Here is an 18,611-nt window from a genome sequence, read left to right as displayed (position 1 = left end):
TTTTTTCCTCTAGTGTAATCATATTATTTAAAAATGATTATCCTTTGATTTTTATTTTCTAGTCCACATCTTTTCCAAGTTCACATTTGGTTGGTGCACAGAGCTTCTAGTTAGGTTGTGGCTCAAATTGTGGCTCAAATTGTTTTCTATAGCATGCATTGGATTTTGATGTTTGGCTACTGTATGAAGTTGCTTTTGATGGCTGGATCATAAAGCCAGTGTTCTTTGATAATTGTTTATCGCTTACAAGTATGATCTTTGATTCTTGTTTATCGCTTACAAGTATGCTCTTTGATTCTTGTTTAGCTCTTGAGTTTTTCAATTGTTTTTAGCTATTATTTTAAAATAATTATATGGTTTTTGTTTAGAATATGGAGTTGCCAGACTATCCTATTTATTGTCATTGGGGAGGGGAAATTTTGCAAACTAGCGGTGATGTTACATATAAAGGAGGAGAGCGAAAATTTGGGTTTGTCAATTCTCAAATGAGTTATGATGAGGTTTTGAGTAAGGTTTATGATCTTATAAGATGTGACTCGAGATATGTGGAGTTGAAGCTACTAATGAGGTATCCAATGATGTCCGGTTCATATGAAGCCATTCCATTGGATGATGACAATTCTTTAAAAGCAATGTTGATTGCTATGTCTCAAACACAATCAACCACAATGCAATTGTTTATCGAGCAACTTCCAAAGCAACCCGAAACTCTATCTCACTTGGAATCCTTTCATGAAATGGATTCATGCATGGGCGAGTCAATTTCCCTACTTGCCCTTGACAAATCAAAGTGGGTTAACGGGTTCATTCACAAGAATGCTTACTGATGAACAATATGCTAGTGAACACATTTCGGAGCTCACTTCTCCAACTCAAACACCACATGTAGAAGCTACAAATGGTGATCCATCTATGATGGTTTTCGATTCTCTAGATCAACTATTTGTTGCTTTTTTTGGAGATGAAGCGGTTGGGGTGGATAGTGCTGTTGATGAAGATGAAGATACACAGGATGCTAATGACAAAGCTATAAGAGAAAGCGCTCCATCTCAAATTTTCAACGATGTAGCAGAGTTGGATCCGATTTTTCTTGATTCTTGGCGGACTTGGTCCAACAACCACTCTTTTGATGGTGAATTTGCAATTGGGCAAGAGTTTAATTCGTTGGCGCAATTGAAAGACATAGTCAAAATCATTCATTTAAGGTGTTGGAGAGTGAGCCCACAAAATACGTAGTTGAGTGTAAAAGAAAGAGTTCATGCAAATGCTTATGGAGGTTAAGTGCAATCAAGGATCCTTGTCTTGCGTCATTCTGAATTGGCATATAATGGCCTAAATTCACCAAAATTTGTCCTCGTTCATTCGTTCAAATTCACCTTAAATAGTCGTAAATAGCCTACATTCACCTTAAATGGCATATAATGGCCTAAATTCACCAAAAATTGCCTTAATTCACCAAAAGTTGCCTAAATTCACCAAAAATAGCCTAAATTCAACTAGAATAGCATGAAATGACCTAAATTCACCTTTTTTTTTTGATAAACAAATTAATTCATTGATAAAAAGTCATACGACATCTACATAAAGATATAAATCTAACAAATACATAACAATCGAATCAAATAAAAACTTCCTTTCACCATAGCTACGATCGTAGTATATCAAACATTCTGTATACCCTCTTTTATATCGCTGTGATTTACAGCCTTCATTGACGAGGGGGTCTATAGATCTGTTGTAGCCGTGACAAATATGATTTCCGTTTGATTCGTCTGATTGTAGTCGAAAGATTGACATCCTCTTCGATCCCGCATAAATCTTTACCAAAGAAACAACCTGAACTAAACTAAACACACAAAACTTAAATTTCCTAAATTCACCAAAAATTACCTAAATTCACCTAAATCACCTTAAATAGCTTAAATTCACCTAAAATAGCCTTAAATAGCTTAAATTCACCTTAAATGGCAAATAAAGGCCTAAATTCACCTAAAATCGCCTTAAATAGCTTCAATTCACCTTGATTAGCCTAAATCCACCAAATATAGCCTAAATACACCTAAACTAGCTTAAATTCACCTAAAATAGTCTAGAATACTTGAATTCACCTAAAATAGGCTAAAATAGCTTAAATTCACCTAAAATGGCATATAATGGCCTAAATTCACTTAAAACAGCCTTAAATAGTTTCAATTCACCTAATATAGCCTAAAAAGGCTTAAGTTTACCTAAAATAGCTTAAGTTCATCTAATACTTCGTATTGCTTAAAAAGGCTTAAATTCACCTAAAATTGTCCAAAATAACCTAAAATAGCCTAAAAATGTCCTAATTCACCAAAAATTGCCTAAATCCACCTAAAATCGTCTAAATTCAACTAGAATAGCATAAAATGGCCTAAATTCACCAAAAATTGCCTAAAATTGCCTTAATTGGCCAAAAATTGCCTTAATTCACCAAAAATCGTCTAAATTCAACTAGAATAGCATGAAATGGCCTAAATTCACCTAAATCGCCTTAAATAACTTAAATTCACCTAAAATAGCCTTAAATAGCTTAAATTCACCGTAAATGGCAAATAATGGCCTAAATTCACCTAAAATCGCCTTAAATAGCTTCAATTCACCTTAATTAGCCTAAATCCACCAAATTTAGCCTAAATACACCTAAACTAGCTTAAATTCACCTAAAATAGTCTAGAATAACTTGAATTCACCTAAAATAGGCGAAAATAGCTTAAATTCACCTAAAATAATGGCCTAAATTCACTTAAAACAGCCTTAAATAGTTTCAATTCACCTAATATAGCCTAAAAAGGCTTAAGTTCACCTAAAATAGCTTAAATTCACCTAATATTGCTTTAAAAGGCTTAAATTCACCTAAAATTGTCAAAAATAACCTAAAATTGCCTTAATTCACCAAAAATTGCCTAAATTCACCTAAAATCGTCTAAATTCAACTAGAATAGGATGAAATGGCCTAAATTCACCAAAAATTGCCTAAAATTGCCTTAATTCACCAAAAATTGCCTAAATTCACCAAAAATCGTCTACATTCAACTAGAATAGCATGATATGGCCTAAATTCACCTAAAATCGCCTTAAATAGATTAAATTCACCTAAAATAGCCTTAAATAGCTTAAATTCACCTTAAATGGCAAAGAATAGCCTAAATTCACCTAAAATCGCCTTAAATAGCTTCAATTCACCTTAATTAGCCTAAATCCACCAAATATAGCCTAAATACACCTAAACCAACTTAAATTCACCTAACATAGTCTACAATAGCTTGAATTCACCTAAAAGCGCCTAAAATTGGTTAATTTCACCTAAAATATCCTAAAATGGCCTAAATTCACTTAAAATAGCCTTAAATAGTTTCAATTCACCTAATATAGCCTAAAAGGCTTAAGTTCACCTAAAATAGCTTAAATTCAGCGAATATAGCTTAAAAAAGCTTAAATTCACCTAAAATTATCCAAAATAGCCTAAAATAGCCTTAAATTGCTTAATTTCACCTAAAATAGCCTAAATACTCACTTTTTACTTATTGTAGATGACTTGGCAGCCATATTCAGAGACGGTACTTGGTTTACTACCCGAGATTTGTAGATGTGATAGAGATATATGGCGCTCAGTTGTACCGTTGATTTGCTTTGACATTGTTGAGTACCACTACCCAAATCGAGTGATGCATCAGTTTGGATTGGAACAGTCACTTCCCGTTGTGTGTGACACGAGTGTTGATCTTCATAATGTGGATCGACGGCACAAAAACATGAAGTTTGAAGAGATGCATCGCAAATATGTGGAGGAGTGGCGTGATCGTGAGAGTCGGATTGTTCAAGGCACTCCTTTTGCCGGTCATCGTGAGAGGATGAAGGAGTATATGGATTGGTATTGTAGCATCACCAGACTCCTCATTACTCCTGTTACACGATCACCCCCCACCACTCATTATCAGCAGTCTTCGTCTGATATTATTTTGGTAAATTAATCCTTGTTCCATTTTCATGTATAATGTTTATATTCATAACTAATGTTAAATTCTAATTATTGTTTCACATTCTTTTTTGTAGTCACATGCATTGGCTGATCTTGCCTCAAGATGCACTCGAGCTGTGGATTCTGCGCTAGAGTTACCTCCCAGTTTGGCCCTTCCTCTCACTCTTGATACGTTACGCAATTTAAGTTCCTCTTGCATTGAGACCTTATCAAGAGTGGGGCAAGACCATATCCTCAAACAATATGATTTAGCCTCGTCTCAGTGTACACCCGACACCTCCTCCACCTCACATGTGTCTCGAGGGCGTGGTTTTCGACCACCACGTGCACGCCCTCCACCACTTACTCCTCCTCTACGCCCTCCAGCACCACCTTCTCCACGTCCACCACTTACTTCTCCACGCCCTCCACCACCACCTTCCCCACGCCCTCCAACACCACCTTCTCCACGTCCTCCACCTCTTACTCCTCCTCCTGTTCGTACTGCATCTCTGCCAGCATCACAAGTTATTTCATCTCCTCCTTTGCAGTTTCTCACTTACCGGCGACAAAAGGATTGCTCTGATAGTCATCGTCCCGAGCCAATTGCCGAGGAGGATGAGTCCTCATTTTCATCGTCCGAGCATGCAAAGAAACAACGTAGAACTTAGATTTGAGCTACATTAGAAACTTTTGTGTAATCTTTTGTTCTTTTTGCTAGTATTGGAACTTTTGGAACTTTTAGAAACTCATGTGTCATTATTGGAACGATTGAACTTTGGAGCGATTGGAAATTTTATTTTGGAAATTTTTTGTTTGCACTCTTCTATTTTGTTGCCTAAGTGTAATGGTTTGGTTGGTTGGTTGGTATGATTTGTGGAGGTTGTTGGAGTTGGATTATAGAGGTTGTTGGAGATCTTGGATTTGTTTGCAGGTTTACTATTTGGCAGGTGCATGAACATTGGAAATAGAATGGCTTGGAGCCCATTTTCTGGTTGAACACTGGAAACAGAATGGGCTGGTGAATGGTACATACTGAGATAGCGGTTTGGTTTTAAACTAAACCGCCACCTCATATTGCGGTTTGATGACATAAAACGCAATCTGAGATGGCGGTTTAGTTTAAAACCAAACCGCTATCTCATATAGCGGTTCAGTGGTGAACCGGAAAAAAAATTAGTTTTCTCTCTCCCTTGCTGACGTGGACAGTATGGTGGGAATTAACATAAAAAGCAACGTATTTTGGGAATTATTGTATCTTTGTGCAATATTGAAGGAAATCGCTCAAGATAAAAATGACCATGATAATCAGGGGCGGAACCAGGGGGCACGAAAGGCTAGGTGATACGTATAGCGCAGCTGGTTTGCAGGTAGAGACTTTCAAGGATCGAATCTTAGCAGCTAGCACTCTTATTTTTTCTTTTGTTTTATCCTTTTTCTTTTCCCCTTTCTTTTTCTTTATCATTTTTCTTTTCCCTTTGTATTTTTCTATGTTTGAGGGGTTATTATGGTGCTATTACCCCACTAATACCACGGTATTATGATTTTTTTGGAAAAAATCCATACAACTTAGTTCAATTTATTGGGTAAAGGTTCAAAAATTCAATATTTCTTATCTAAAATTCACAAATATGTTATACTTAAATTTACAATGTTTAAAGTATTTACACCAATTTTCGGGTTTCTCTACTCATTTTTACGTTATTTCCTTAATAACAATCTTTTAATCATTTTTTATAATACTATAAGTGTACATTGTGGAACTGTATGATAATTTATTAATCTGTTAATCTCTATCTCTATTCTCTTATAAGTAAAAATATTCATATACTTAATTTATATTCTACTGCTTTGAATAGAACTTAAGAAAGTCGAAGGAATATTACTTAAACCTTTGAAATATTATGTGCAATAAAATTTATCATTCGTATTATTTTTTAGAAAAATATAATATATTCGATCGTGAACCGTTGGCCCCCCCAAACTACAATTTCTGGTTCCGCCACTGATGATAATAAGGGAATTAATTTGGACCACATAAATTAATTTTATTTTACCTTTTTTTATTTTATTTTATCTTTTTTAAATATCCAAAAATTAATTAAATAATTTTAGAAAATATCAAAAATCAGTTTTTTTTTTTAATTTTTGTGTAAACACTAGTTTGAAGCCCGTGCGATGCACGGCAAAAAACAATAGTTAAAATACAATGACTTATACTTTATACGGGAATATAAGTTTATGAAAAACTCTTATACTCCGTCTATGATATCCCTAATTGGCCTAATTGTAAGACCAAAGCTAAAATTAAAATTTTACTCTAAATAAGAAAAATCTTTGATGAAAATATATGAACTGACCTAGTAACATTGTTCTATTTTTCTACTTTGCTAAGATTTATCTAAATGGACTATTTCTACTCTAAACACACTTCTTTGATCATCTAAATATCTATTCTTATTATCTTTGCTAAGATTTATCTAAATGCACTTTACTATATGCCAGACTTTTATTTTATTTAAAAAAAAAAATCTCATATCGTCACTTATGGTATTTCATTTCCCAAAACTCTTCTAAAATAAAATCTTATCTTTACTATCGTCAAACTTTATAGAAGAGTCTTGAATCTTGACAAGGGTTGTTGTAACATCCAAATTTATGTAAAGAAAATAAAGAATAAAAAACACTTTTCATATCATCTATGAAGGATAAAAGGAAAAAAATATTAGTTTACAATGTAAAATAAATTCAATAATATTAAGTTAACTGCTGCCATAGCCTGAAGCTCCATAGCTACCATAACCTTGACTTACGCCATATCCACTTAAACTGCCTCCAGAGTAAGCATCACTAAATCCTGCACCATAGCGACCAAATCTGCTAGAGTACCCAAGGGATGACTCTCCTCCGATCCATAGGCCCCTAAACTACTACCTCCAAAAGAAGCATATTGCCCTGCACTACCATAGCTTAATTCCATACCCAAGTCTACCAACAACACCTCCCGACATCCTATTATAGTTATTACCTGCACCATACCCACCATCAAAAGCCCCGGCCCATAGGGGGCTCCATAACCAGCATTACCATCCCCATAAAAACGGGTCCTAGTGTTGCTACCATAAGTAGGAGCTACAGTGGGTTTCATTGTCGAATACAACAAATCCAAACCTGCGAGAACGATTCGTCTCATGGTCTCGTATCATCTGGTGTTCAGCCACCGTCCCGAACTGGGAGAAAAAACTTCTGAGTTCATCTGAGATGTTCAAAATTAATCAAAGATATGATGAGTCAAGTATTAACATTGAGTAACATCGTATGTATGCACACGAAAAAGACGAATACCAAATACCAAATACCAAATACCAAATGCATGCTTATAATGATCACCATATAAATTTTACAAAAATCAATCATGATTAATGCAAATAAAACAACATACCTTCTGAGACACTCGAAGGAATGCCTCCAACAAATATATTTTTCGTCTTGAAATCCTTTGACTGGGCAGCACCTTTGGGTATAGTACGCTTAATCTCGACCTGATAACAAAGAAAAGCACAAGCAAGTAAACTAACAGAAAACACAAATTGAGAACAAACTGTTGAATTCTTTCACCTTCTAGGTTTCTACAAAGATCAACAAAAACTTATTGAAAAAGGATAATAAGAGTACAAAAGTACCAATATTCCCACAAAACTCCACTCATAATACATTTTCCCGTTTATGATATGAGTATCCTCCATAACTTAGGTCAACAACTGAAGGGTCCGCATAAGTGATGAATCCAAAACCCCTTGGCTGCCCACTGTAACGGTCTTTCATAATAACCGAATTTGTAATCTCACCATAATTCCCAAAGTGCTTGATAAATATAGTTGTTTCCCACCAAAACAACATGAAACATAACACTTGTTCCAATAACTAACAATGAACTTTTCTAACATTATGGTATATCTAACTCTAAGTATCTAACAATGAAATGCACATGAGATCAAAATTCGCAACATAAATGCTATCAAAGGTTGTTTCTTTAAAAAATGATGGCATGCTAGTGGGTCGAAATTCGGCAGCAATTAATACCGGACAGAGAAAACATCTAATTCAGCAAATTAACCAGAATCACAACAAATTGAGTGAAATTACACAAATTCACATCTTTGAAAACGGAAAACACTCAAATTCAAACATACACGGACAGTCGCATGACAAAGTACTCAACTTGAGGGGGGTAAAAAGTGGTAAAACGTCGAAAAATGGGGACGGGTTTTCTTGATTTTTTTTATCTTTTTTATTTAGATTAAAAAGTTGTAAAACGTCGAAAAATAGAGGAAGGCTCTCGTGAGAACACTCCCTTATGGTGAGAACACTTCCTTACGGTGAGAACACTTTCTATAATGGCATTTTCGTAATTTTTATAAACAAATACCCTAATTTATGAAATCATCGCCGTCAATTCCTCTCTCTCTCTTCAATTCCTCTCTCTCCTCAGTTACTCTATCTCTCTTCAATTACTCTCTCTCTCTTCCCTTTTCGAACGCTACTGCCGCTGATCGCCGCCGCTGATCACCGCCGCTGCTCATCTCTCACCTCTCGTTGCAGCTCGCCGCCGCTCATCTCTCGCGTCTCGCCGCAGCTCGCCAATCGCTACTCGCCAATCGCCACTCGCCGTTGCTGCTCATCTCTCGCCGCTTCTTCTCTCCTCTACGCCGCCGCTTCTTCTCTCCTCACGTCGCTCGCCGCTGCTCGCAGAAATTCATCACCGATCGCGGTGGTTGTGGTTCGCGAATCGGAGTTCGAACTCTCAGGTTTCTTTGATTCTTCGATTTAGGTTTCTTTGATTCTTCGATTCTTCGATTTCGATTTTAAATCAATCGATTTCGTTTTTCTGAGATTCTAAATCAATTGATTTCTTTGATTCTAATATCAGTAAATTTATCCGAATTCATGTTCTAAATTAATCCGAAATTTATCCAGTTTCATGTTCTAAATTGATTTCTTTGATTCTAATATCAGTCAATTGATTGTTAGGAGGTTTCAAAATCGAATTTTAATCGGAATTCTCAATCGATTTTTGAAATCTGAATTCAACAATTAAAATCGATTTCAATTGATTTCTCAATTCCAAAAATTAAAATCAAGTTCAATTTGGTGGCTGCGAAATATAAATTTAGAACATGTTTGAATAAACTTAGAACATGCTCGAATAAATTTAGAACATGCTTGAATAAATTTAGAACATGTTTGAATAAATTTAGAACATGATTGAATAATTTTAGAACATGAGCTTACAAATTTAGAACATGGTTGAACAAATTTAGAACATGGTTGAACAAATTTAGAACATCGTTGAATAAATTTAGAACATGATTGAATAAATTTAGAACATGCTTGAATAAATTTAGAACATGCTTGAATAAATTTAGAACTTGAGCTTACAAATTTAGAACATGGTTGAACAAATTTAGAACATGGTTGAACAAATTTAGAACATCGTTGAATAAATTTAGAACATGCTTGAATAAATTTAGAACATGAGCTTACAAATTTAGAACATGGTTGAATAATTTTAGAACATGCTTGAATTAATCTAGAACATGTGGTTAAAAATTTAGAACATGGTTGAATAAAATTAAAACATGCTTGAATAAATTTAGAACATGGCTGAACCAATTTAGAACATTGTTAAATAAATTTAGAACATGGTTGAATAAATTTAGAACATGAGTTTGAAAATTTAGAACATCGTTGAATAAATTTAGAACATGAGCTTACAAATTTAGAACATGGTTGAATAAAATTAAAACATGCTTGAATAAATTTAGAACATGGCTGAACCAATTTAGAATATGGTTAAATAAGTTTAGAACATGGTTGAATAAATTTAGAACATGAGTTTGAAAATTTAGAACATTGTTGAACAAATATAGAACATAGAGAGTGTAAAAGTGTTCTCACCATAAGAAGTGTTTTCACATAAGGAGGTGTTCTCACCGGTGAGAACACCTCCTTTTGTGAAAACACTTCTTATGGTGAGAACACTTTTACACTCTCTATGTTCTATATTTGTTCAACAATGTTCTAAATTTTCAAACTCATGTTCTAAATTTATTCAAAGATGTTCTAAATTTATTCAAGTATGTTTTAATTTTATTCAACCATGTTCTAAATTTTTAACCTCATGTTTTAGATTAATTCAAGCATGTTCTAAAATTATTAAACCATGTTCTAAATTTTTAACCTCATGTTCTAGATTAATTCAAGCATGTTCTAAAATTATTCAACCATGTTCTAAATTTGTAAGCTCATGTTCTAAATTTATTTAAACATGTTCTAAATTTATTCAAGCATGTTCTAAATTTATTCAAACATGTTCTAAATTTATTCAACAATGTTCTAAATTTTCAAACTCATGTTCTAAATTTATTCAACCATGTTCTAAACTTATTCAACCATGTTCTAAACTTATTTAACCATGTTCTAAATTTATTGAACCATGTTCTAAATTTTCAAACTCATGTTCTAAATTTTTAACCTCATGTTCTAGATTAATTCAAGCATGTTCTAAAAATATTCAACCATGTTCTAAATTTGTAAGCTCATGTTCTAAATTTATTCAAGCATGTTCTAAATTTATTCAAGCATGTTCTAAATTTATTCAACGATGTTCTAAATTTATTCAACGATGTTCTAAATTTGTTCAACCATGTTCTAAATTTGTAAGCTCATGTTCTAAATTTATTCAAGCATGTTCTAAATTTATTCAAGCGTCTTCTAAAATTATTCAAGCATGTTCTAAATTGATTTTAAAATTATTTCTTCTCTAAAAAAAATTATTCTAAAAAATTTGTTCTAAAAACTATTTCTTCTCTAAAAAATTTCTCCATGGGCTTGGTCTTATTACGTTCCGCACAAGGTTGAAAAAACGAATTTCAATTATAATTTTTGATTATAATTTCATATCAGAAATCACACTCACATTGATTATAATTTCTGAATTGAGAAAACCTGATTTCGATTCGAAATTGATTGAAAAAATGATTGAGAAATCGACTGAAAAATAGATCGTGGAATCGATTGTGAAAAATCGATTTTACTGGATTACTGGTTCGAGTTCGCCGGATTTTTTGTTCTATTTCGCTGGCTCCCTCGCTTCCAACTCCGCCGCTGCCGCCACCGCTTCTGCCGTCGGAAATGCTAGGAAGAACACCGGCGATTTCGTTCAAACTTTGGTTCGATTTTGTCCGAGTTTTGAATTGAAATCAATTTCTCAATTCACAAAATCAAAATCGATTTCAATCGATTTCGAAAACGATTTCTCAATTCACAAAATCAAAATCGATTTCAATTGATTTCGAAATCGATTTCTCAATTCAATACTCGAATCTCATAGATTGAAATTTGCTGATTGAAATCGATTGAAAAATCCTTCATTAACTTACCGGATTGCTGCGAGCGGCGACCGTGAATTTCAAATTGCGGCGAGTTACAACGGCCAGCGGCGAACGGTGACCGACGAGAGGAGAGCGCATTCGGCGGCGAGAAGAGAGCAGAAGCAACGATGAGAGGTAAGTAGCGGCGGTGGCTAGCGGTGGCGGCGATTGGTGGTGGTGTTCGAATAGGAGAGAGAGAGGAATAGAAGAGAGAGAAAGAGTGCCAGAAAATCAGAATTAGAAATAATGAAAAAAAACGTGAAAAACAATTACATTGTTTTTTTTGTTTATAAAAATTACGAAAATGCCATTATAGAAAGTGTTCTCACCGTAAGGAAGTGTTCTCACGAGAGCCTTCCTCTATATATATATATATATATATATATATATATATATAGAAGTATATATATTAAAAATTAATTTCCAAAATAGATAAGAAATAATTAGTGCTAATTAAGATTTGGGGTTTTAATAATTTTCTCTCTCTTCTCCTTAACTACCTCGTCGGACCACCAACCTTCCCCACCCACCCACCCCCACCCCATCGCAGCCCCCTCCCCGTCCCATCCTCTTCCCCGACGCCGACGCCGACTTAGCCCCTTCTCCGATGCCGACTTAGCACCTTCCCCGACGCCGACGCAACCCCTTCTCGCCGCATCCCCTCCCTGTCGCAGCTAGTCCCCCCGGTCGAAGCCTCCTCCCCCTTCGCACCGGCCTCCCCCACCCTTTGCGGCACAACCTCTCCTAAACCACCTTGCGGTTGGGCATTTGCGGCTGGATTCGCGGCTGGGCATTTGCGGCTGGATTCACCGTGAGGAGATGCGCGGTGCGTCGGGCTGTTTTAGGCCCAAAATCCCAAAAAAATTAAAGTTATACAAAGTTAAGTTGACTAAAAACATGCACTAAATGACACAAAACAAATACTGTATTGGTGGTATGTAATCAAGTCCACTCTATTTTACATAAAAGTCTGAGGTTCGAACCCTCTCATAGGTCATATTCTTATTTTGATTTTTTGACCTTTACTCTATTCTCTAAAGTAAAAAGAATAAATTTTATGTTAATTATTTTTATTTGATTTTCATAAAATATTAACCCTTTATATGCCTAATCCTATTATAAAATAAGTATTATTCATTTATTTCCTTTGTTTTAATTATTTATAGTTGAATTATTTTATTTATCTTAATTTAATTTTTTTAGGAACTTGTGTTTTTATTATTTTATTTTTGTTTTTCTCGATTTCCCCCTCGACTTTATCTTATGTAAGGTACGTGTTCGGGATCCAAATCACATATTTGAATATCAATTCAAGTACATAGTTCGTAGAATAATTTATACAATAAAAAGAACATTTTTTTTGAAAACTTTGATCTAAATATTTCTTGAGGAAGCTACTTACAATATAAATGGTCATTGCCAAACCACAATATAAATGAACATTTTTGTTGGATTTTGTGATGGTAATGTCCTTTAATATTGTTGGTAAGTGCCTTACGCATTTGTTAGGTCTAAACTAGTATTGACATTTTATAGAAAAAATATTGACCAAATGAATTTGTTTTGACTTGTGACATGTTTCCTCTGTTCAATAATGATGTTTCAATTCCTGTTTCATGTTTAACAATGCACATTTCATATCATATTCTTAAGATGTTGTAAATATGGGTTTTCAAGGCAAAATTATAGAACAAGAGTTATAACAATTACTTAGTTTTAATCGAGTTTGTTATAATAAACGATTCTTAATTAAATTACCTTTATAACAAAATCGTATATACTTATTTAATTTAATTCAAGGTTCTTCAATATTTCAAAATATAAACCATGTCTAAATTTTAATAGTAATGAGAACTTTGATTTCAGTTTAAACACGAAACGCTTATAAACGAATTCAAACGAATTGTTCACGGACGTTATTGAGTCGAGAATGAATTTGTTCGAGCTTGGTTCATTTGCTTAACAAGCTTACATTTTTGTTCAAGCTTGCTTATTAACTTAACAAATGAGTTTGGATGAGTATTGATCGAGATTGGCTGCAAGTAGTTCGCGAAAGTATCGACTCATTTGCTTCTTATTGTAAATGATTTGAATGTAAATCTCTAACCCTAACTAACCAATCCTTACCACTGGCGGTTTGTCAGCTCTGAGTTTGAATCCCCATAACATCATATATTTTTTTTAATTCTTGATTTTTACTATATTCTCTAAATCTTATTTTAATTACTTTTATTTTGTTTTCATAAAATATTAAACCTTTATATGTCTAATCTTATTTCAAAGTAAGTGTTTTTTTTTTATTAATTTCCTTTGTTTTAGTTATTTATAGTTGAATTATTTTATTTTTCTTAATTTAATTTCCTTTTAGTAACTCGTGTTTTTATTATTTTATTTTTGTTTTATTTTCAATTTTATCGATTCTCCCCTCGCCCTTATCTTATGCAAGGTACGTGCTGGGATCCAAATAAAATATTCGAATATCAACTCAAGTCTATAGCTCGTAGAATAATTTATAAGATACAAATAACACTAATTTTTGAACACTTTGATCTAATTTCTTGAGGAAACTACCTACAATATAGATGGACATTGTTGTTGGATTTTGTGATGGTAATGTCCTTCTATATTGTTGGTAATTACCTTAAGCCTTTTTTATATCCTCTAAAATAAAAAAGGATACATCTTATGTGAGTAATTTTTATATTATTTTAATAAAAATAATAAACCTCCATGTCCAAACTTATTTCAAAATAAATTTCTTTCTTTCTTTCTTTTTCTTTTTCTATTTATAGTTAAATTATTTTATTTTCTTGAATTTTATTTTCTTTCAATAACTCGTGTTTTATATTTTACTTTGTTTTATATTCAATTTTCTCGATTCTCCCCTCGGCTTTATCATATGTAAGGTACATGCTCGGGAGCCAAGTGAGAACGATTTTGAGCTTGTTTTGGCTTGTGACATGCTTCCTCCGTTTAATATTGATGTTTAAATTTCTACTTCATGTTTAACAATGGACATTTCATATCACTCTTAAAATATTGTAAATGTGGATTTTCAAGGATAAATTATAGAACAAGAGTTAGAAGAATTACTTAGTTTCATCGAGTTTGTAAAAATATTTCATCTGATTTAATGCAAGGTTCTTCAATATATATAACTCAATGAAATAAGCCAACAGATCTATATTTTCCAATAACTTTTGGCCCATAACGGACAGCTAGCTCATACAACAATATCAGCCAACTCTCAAGTGGACCAATCAACAATTCACCACAATGCAATTGGTATATGTGATCCACACTCGAGTTAAACAGTGCAAATAATCAGATAAACAAAGATGTCCTATATTCTCAAACTTGTTATCATCAAAATTTGACAGCAACTCCGACGAATACTGATGGTATTATACTCTCTTTTCTCTATTGTCAATCAATGTATAAGGTCCAAACAACAAATATAATGTATTAAAGTGATTTCCCACCAATTGACAGTCATAACCTATGTTAACTCTTCATTTCAGCTCGAGTAACCGTGTCAGATCCTCACACTCCGAAAATAAAAGTTGAAAATTGCAGAAAATTAATTGAAAATTTACCCAAGAAGACAGAAAAACCTTTTCTTGTGGAAGATACTAAGAGGGTAAAGATAGTGGCGGGTAGTAATATAAAAATAATAGAAAGAACTCAAGAAGAAGCTAATTAATGGTAGGAGGGGGAGAAGAATGGTACTATTCAGAGTCTTTCTGTGGTTCCAAATTTGATCAAAGTTAATATTCTGTTAAAGTTGTGTGGCTCGGTGAGGAGGCATGTAAACAATTTTTGAGTACCATTGACAGGGGTTATTCTACTAAGTTGAGTACTTTACACTATGAATGACAGTCTCTATGCACTTGTTGTAGAAATAAAAGGAGGAGGAGAAGAAATCAAGGGAGCTGAAGAAACTAGGACAGGTTATGAATCAAACAGACTGCAGTATTTCCTTCATGGAATCATGGGCAGGATTTCTTATGAATCAAACAGAAAAAATTGACAACTAATGCGTGCTACTTAACTTGGATAAATTTACTAGTTGAATCAAAAAATCGACAAACAACAATCAGTCAAATAACTATCAATCGACAAACAACAATCAATCGACAAGAATATTAGGGATTTCTTATGAATTAAAACATTGAAACACAACAATCAATCAAATAACTATTCGACAGATTTTGAAGAAAATTTAAGAACTGAGGAAACAACTACGGCAAATATAAACAATGGAACTACATATCAAATTTCGCAACACCGAATTCCGCAACACCAAATTCCACAAAGAAAAGAACCTTTGCGAATTAGTGAAAAGGATGCCTAGAAATCAAGAGCCTAAAACCAACGTCTTAATTAAAGTCAACAAGTCAACTTTGGTCTTAAGAACTTCAAAGTTGCACCTGCAGATAAAACAACCCATACACCAATCTTGAATTGAAGTGCAGACCAACACAATAATTGATCGTCTAATAGTACTAGTATGCTCTTACTCTTGGTTGCTAAATTATTCAACACAGTCGTATTTTTCTCAAGGGTGGATGAGCAGGGAGGTGATGAGAACAGGATGATATTATGGTAACATATGTACAATCTTAGTGTCAATCAGCTAATACTTAATACAAAATATATAACAAGTAAATAATAAATGTAGATTGTAGTCACTATTAATACCAAGTCAATATCACCCACGATGTCAATATATTGTTTCTTAAATATCATTTGATCTGGTCAGAATGAGGAAAAACAACTCTTTTCTTAGACATTTGTTATTAGAACAATAGACAGTTGGAAGGTGGACATACACAACGTTGTGCTCGGGTTATTTCTGGTAAAATAAACACCAGTTCTATTCATACTTGCTAGAGTAAAGAGCAGCTTGACAAGTAAAGAATCAACTTTCTATGATCAATTCAGTAATATGGTTCCCTCTTCATACCCTCACTCTGAACTCCGCCATTACATCTCCTAACCCACAAAGTTCTTTTTAAATGGAAGTAGAAAGAGGATTTCTTCGACAAAGAAAAAGGAGATATAGCAGCAAATGTTAACCCAAGTTGTCAATCATGCTGCTTTTAATCATTGTTAGTGGAGTACTTAACATTGTTAGCAACAAGGTTCATTCTACTCTACACAAACTGAGCTTTAGAAATGCAAAGTATGCTGCAAACGATGATGGTTTTTTAGAAAGTGGCAAATGATTCAACAACTAACATTAGCAATTAAAAAAAAGATGCTTCAAAACAAAACAAAACAAAACAAAAATCATAGCAAACCCCATCTAGACAGAAATTTAATTAAAAAAATCTATTTCCTATTTGTTTACAACTCTTTTGTGATGGAGTACAAAATTATAGAAATCTTCAAGGGCATACTCAACATCTTACTTCGTTAACAACAGAGGGAAGGAGAATTGTAGATTGTTTTTTTGATGGCGAAGGAGAATTGTGAACATATGTGAATCTGCCAATTTACAATTGATTGAACTTTTCAAAAGAATAATGAATTAATTAAATACAATATATGAAATAATAGAAATAGAACGATCATAACTGTAAATGAATTGGGCGAGATTCAAATAGAAAAATGGCTTACAAACCATGTTCCTTGAAAGAGAGTATAATTGGGTTGTGTCGCTATGTTAATTGCAGACGCCGAATCACCTACTCGCTCGCCCGGACAACAACGACCCGAATGAGAGAAATCTACCACCATTTTTCAGATGCCGCCACCTAAGTTGCCACACAAACTTTCCAATGCAACCCAAAACCACCTCTACCTATTTCGATTCTACCATCAATACCGCTTCCTTTTACAATTCGACCACCAAAACCATACTCCCATAAACCCTCGCTGCAATAACTGTAATCACAGAAGAAAGAAGAAAAGTATGGAAGATAAAGGGGTTTTCAATTTTACTTAGGTTTTGGAGAGAATTGGGTGTAATTTGATGAACGACTTTGAAGTTGAAACAATAACGACCACAAAAAAGGGGGAAAATGCATCTCTAATTTTATTTTATTTTATTTTCAAATTTTCTGATGACCCGCGCCGCTTTTGTTGGCCTAAATCTTGTTTTAGCTCTTTTATCGACAAATGTTTTATTTTTTAATAATTTAAGTTTTAGGCGTCAATTTTTTGGGAATGGCGTTAAAATTAAAACTAGCTAAAAAGTTATGCCTTTAAAAATTGTTTTAAAATGGATGGTAAAAAAATTTGTTTTAAATTACAATAATAAAAGGATGGTAATAATTATAAGTTATTAAAAGTAAAAATTAGTTTTCAACCACTAAAAATCAGTTTTAATAATAAAAAAGAATCTAGTCAAAATCAATAATTTTATAAAGGGCTATCCAAGTTTGAAGTATAATTAAAAACAAGTTCAAATAAGTTCGCATAAATTCAAGTGAGTAATCGTTTGAAAAGATATGTAAGACTAAGTTTCACCAATTATATTTGAATTTTCATGTTTGAGATATTTGAATTTCATTTGTAAAGATTGGTCACTATGAAAAATAAAATAAAATTATCAATACTATGAATCAAAATGTTTTACATATAATTACTAAGGTTTTATAAAGATAGTGTTATGTTCACCTTACTAGGTAAGTCATACGGAGTATTGCACAACACAAATAATTTTATTTGTTTATTGCTAAAATTATAGTTATTACTCGGTTAACGTACATGTGTACAAATTTGATGTAAGCATAGCCTGTTTTAGTTATAATTATAGATTTTTACTTATTTCATGAAAAGTAAATTGAGATCGATAAGGTCTAGTAATTTCAGATAAGTCTGAATAAGATAATTAATAAAGTGTGTTATATTCACCTTTTAACGTATCTGAATTTAAATTGACCTAACATGCATAATCTATTGATCATAACTTATTAAGTTGTGATTTGTACTTGGTTCAATATTAACCAAGCTCGAGAAGAATCCACAATTTAACTACTCAAAGTAAAAACTGGTACTATCACACGTTAATTACAATAAGTAAAGACATGTACTCCTTACACTCTTAGATTCAATTCTCTACCGTTAAAATACTTTAATTCACTAAATCCAGATTTTCTATTTTATTATCGTTTTTCCCCTACAACTAGATATGTTCTCTATCCGTATATTTTTCTATAATGCTGCATAGTATGGAATATAAAATATAT

General features: G+C 33.2%; 1 pseudogene; it reads right to left on the bottom strand.

The window, feature by feature from the left end:
* Positions 1-6,631: 6,631 nt before the first annotated feature.
* LOC110784707 (glycine-rich RNA-binding protein 3, mitochondrial-like) lies at positions 6,632-17,520 on the bottom strand (annotated as a pseudogene).
* Between the last annotated feature and the right edge of the window lie 1,091 nt (positions 17,521-18,611).

Source organism: Spinacia oleracea, chromosome 6 (assembly GCF_020520425.1).
Source record: "Spinacia oleracea cultivar Varoflay chromosome 6, BTI_SOV_V1, whole genome shotgun sequence".
NCBI classification, from domain to species: domain Eukaryota; kingdom Viridiplantae; phylum Streptophyta; class Magnoliopsida; order Caryophyllales; family Amaranthaceae; genus Spinacia; species Spinacia oleracea.
This window is presented reverse-complemented; position numbering and strand designations above follow the sequence as displayed.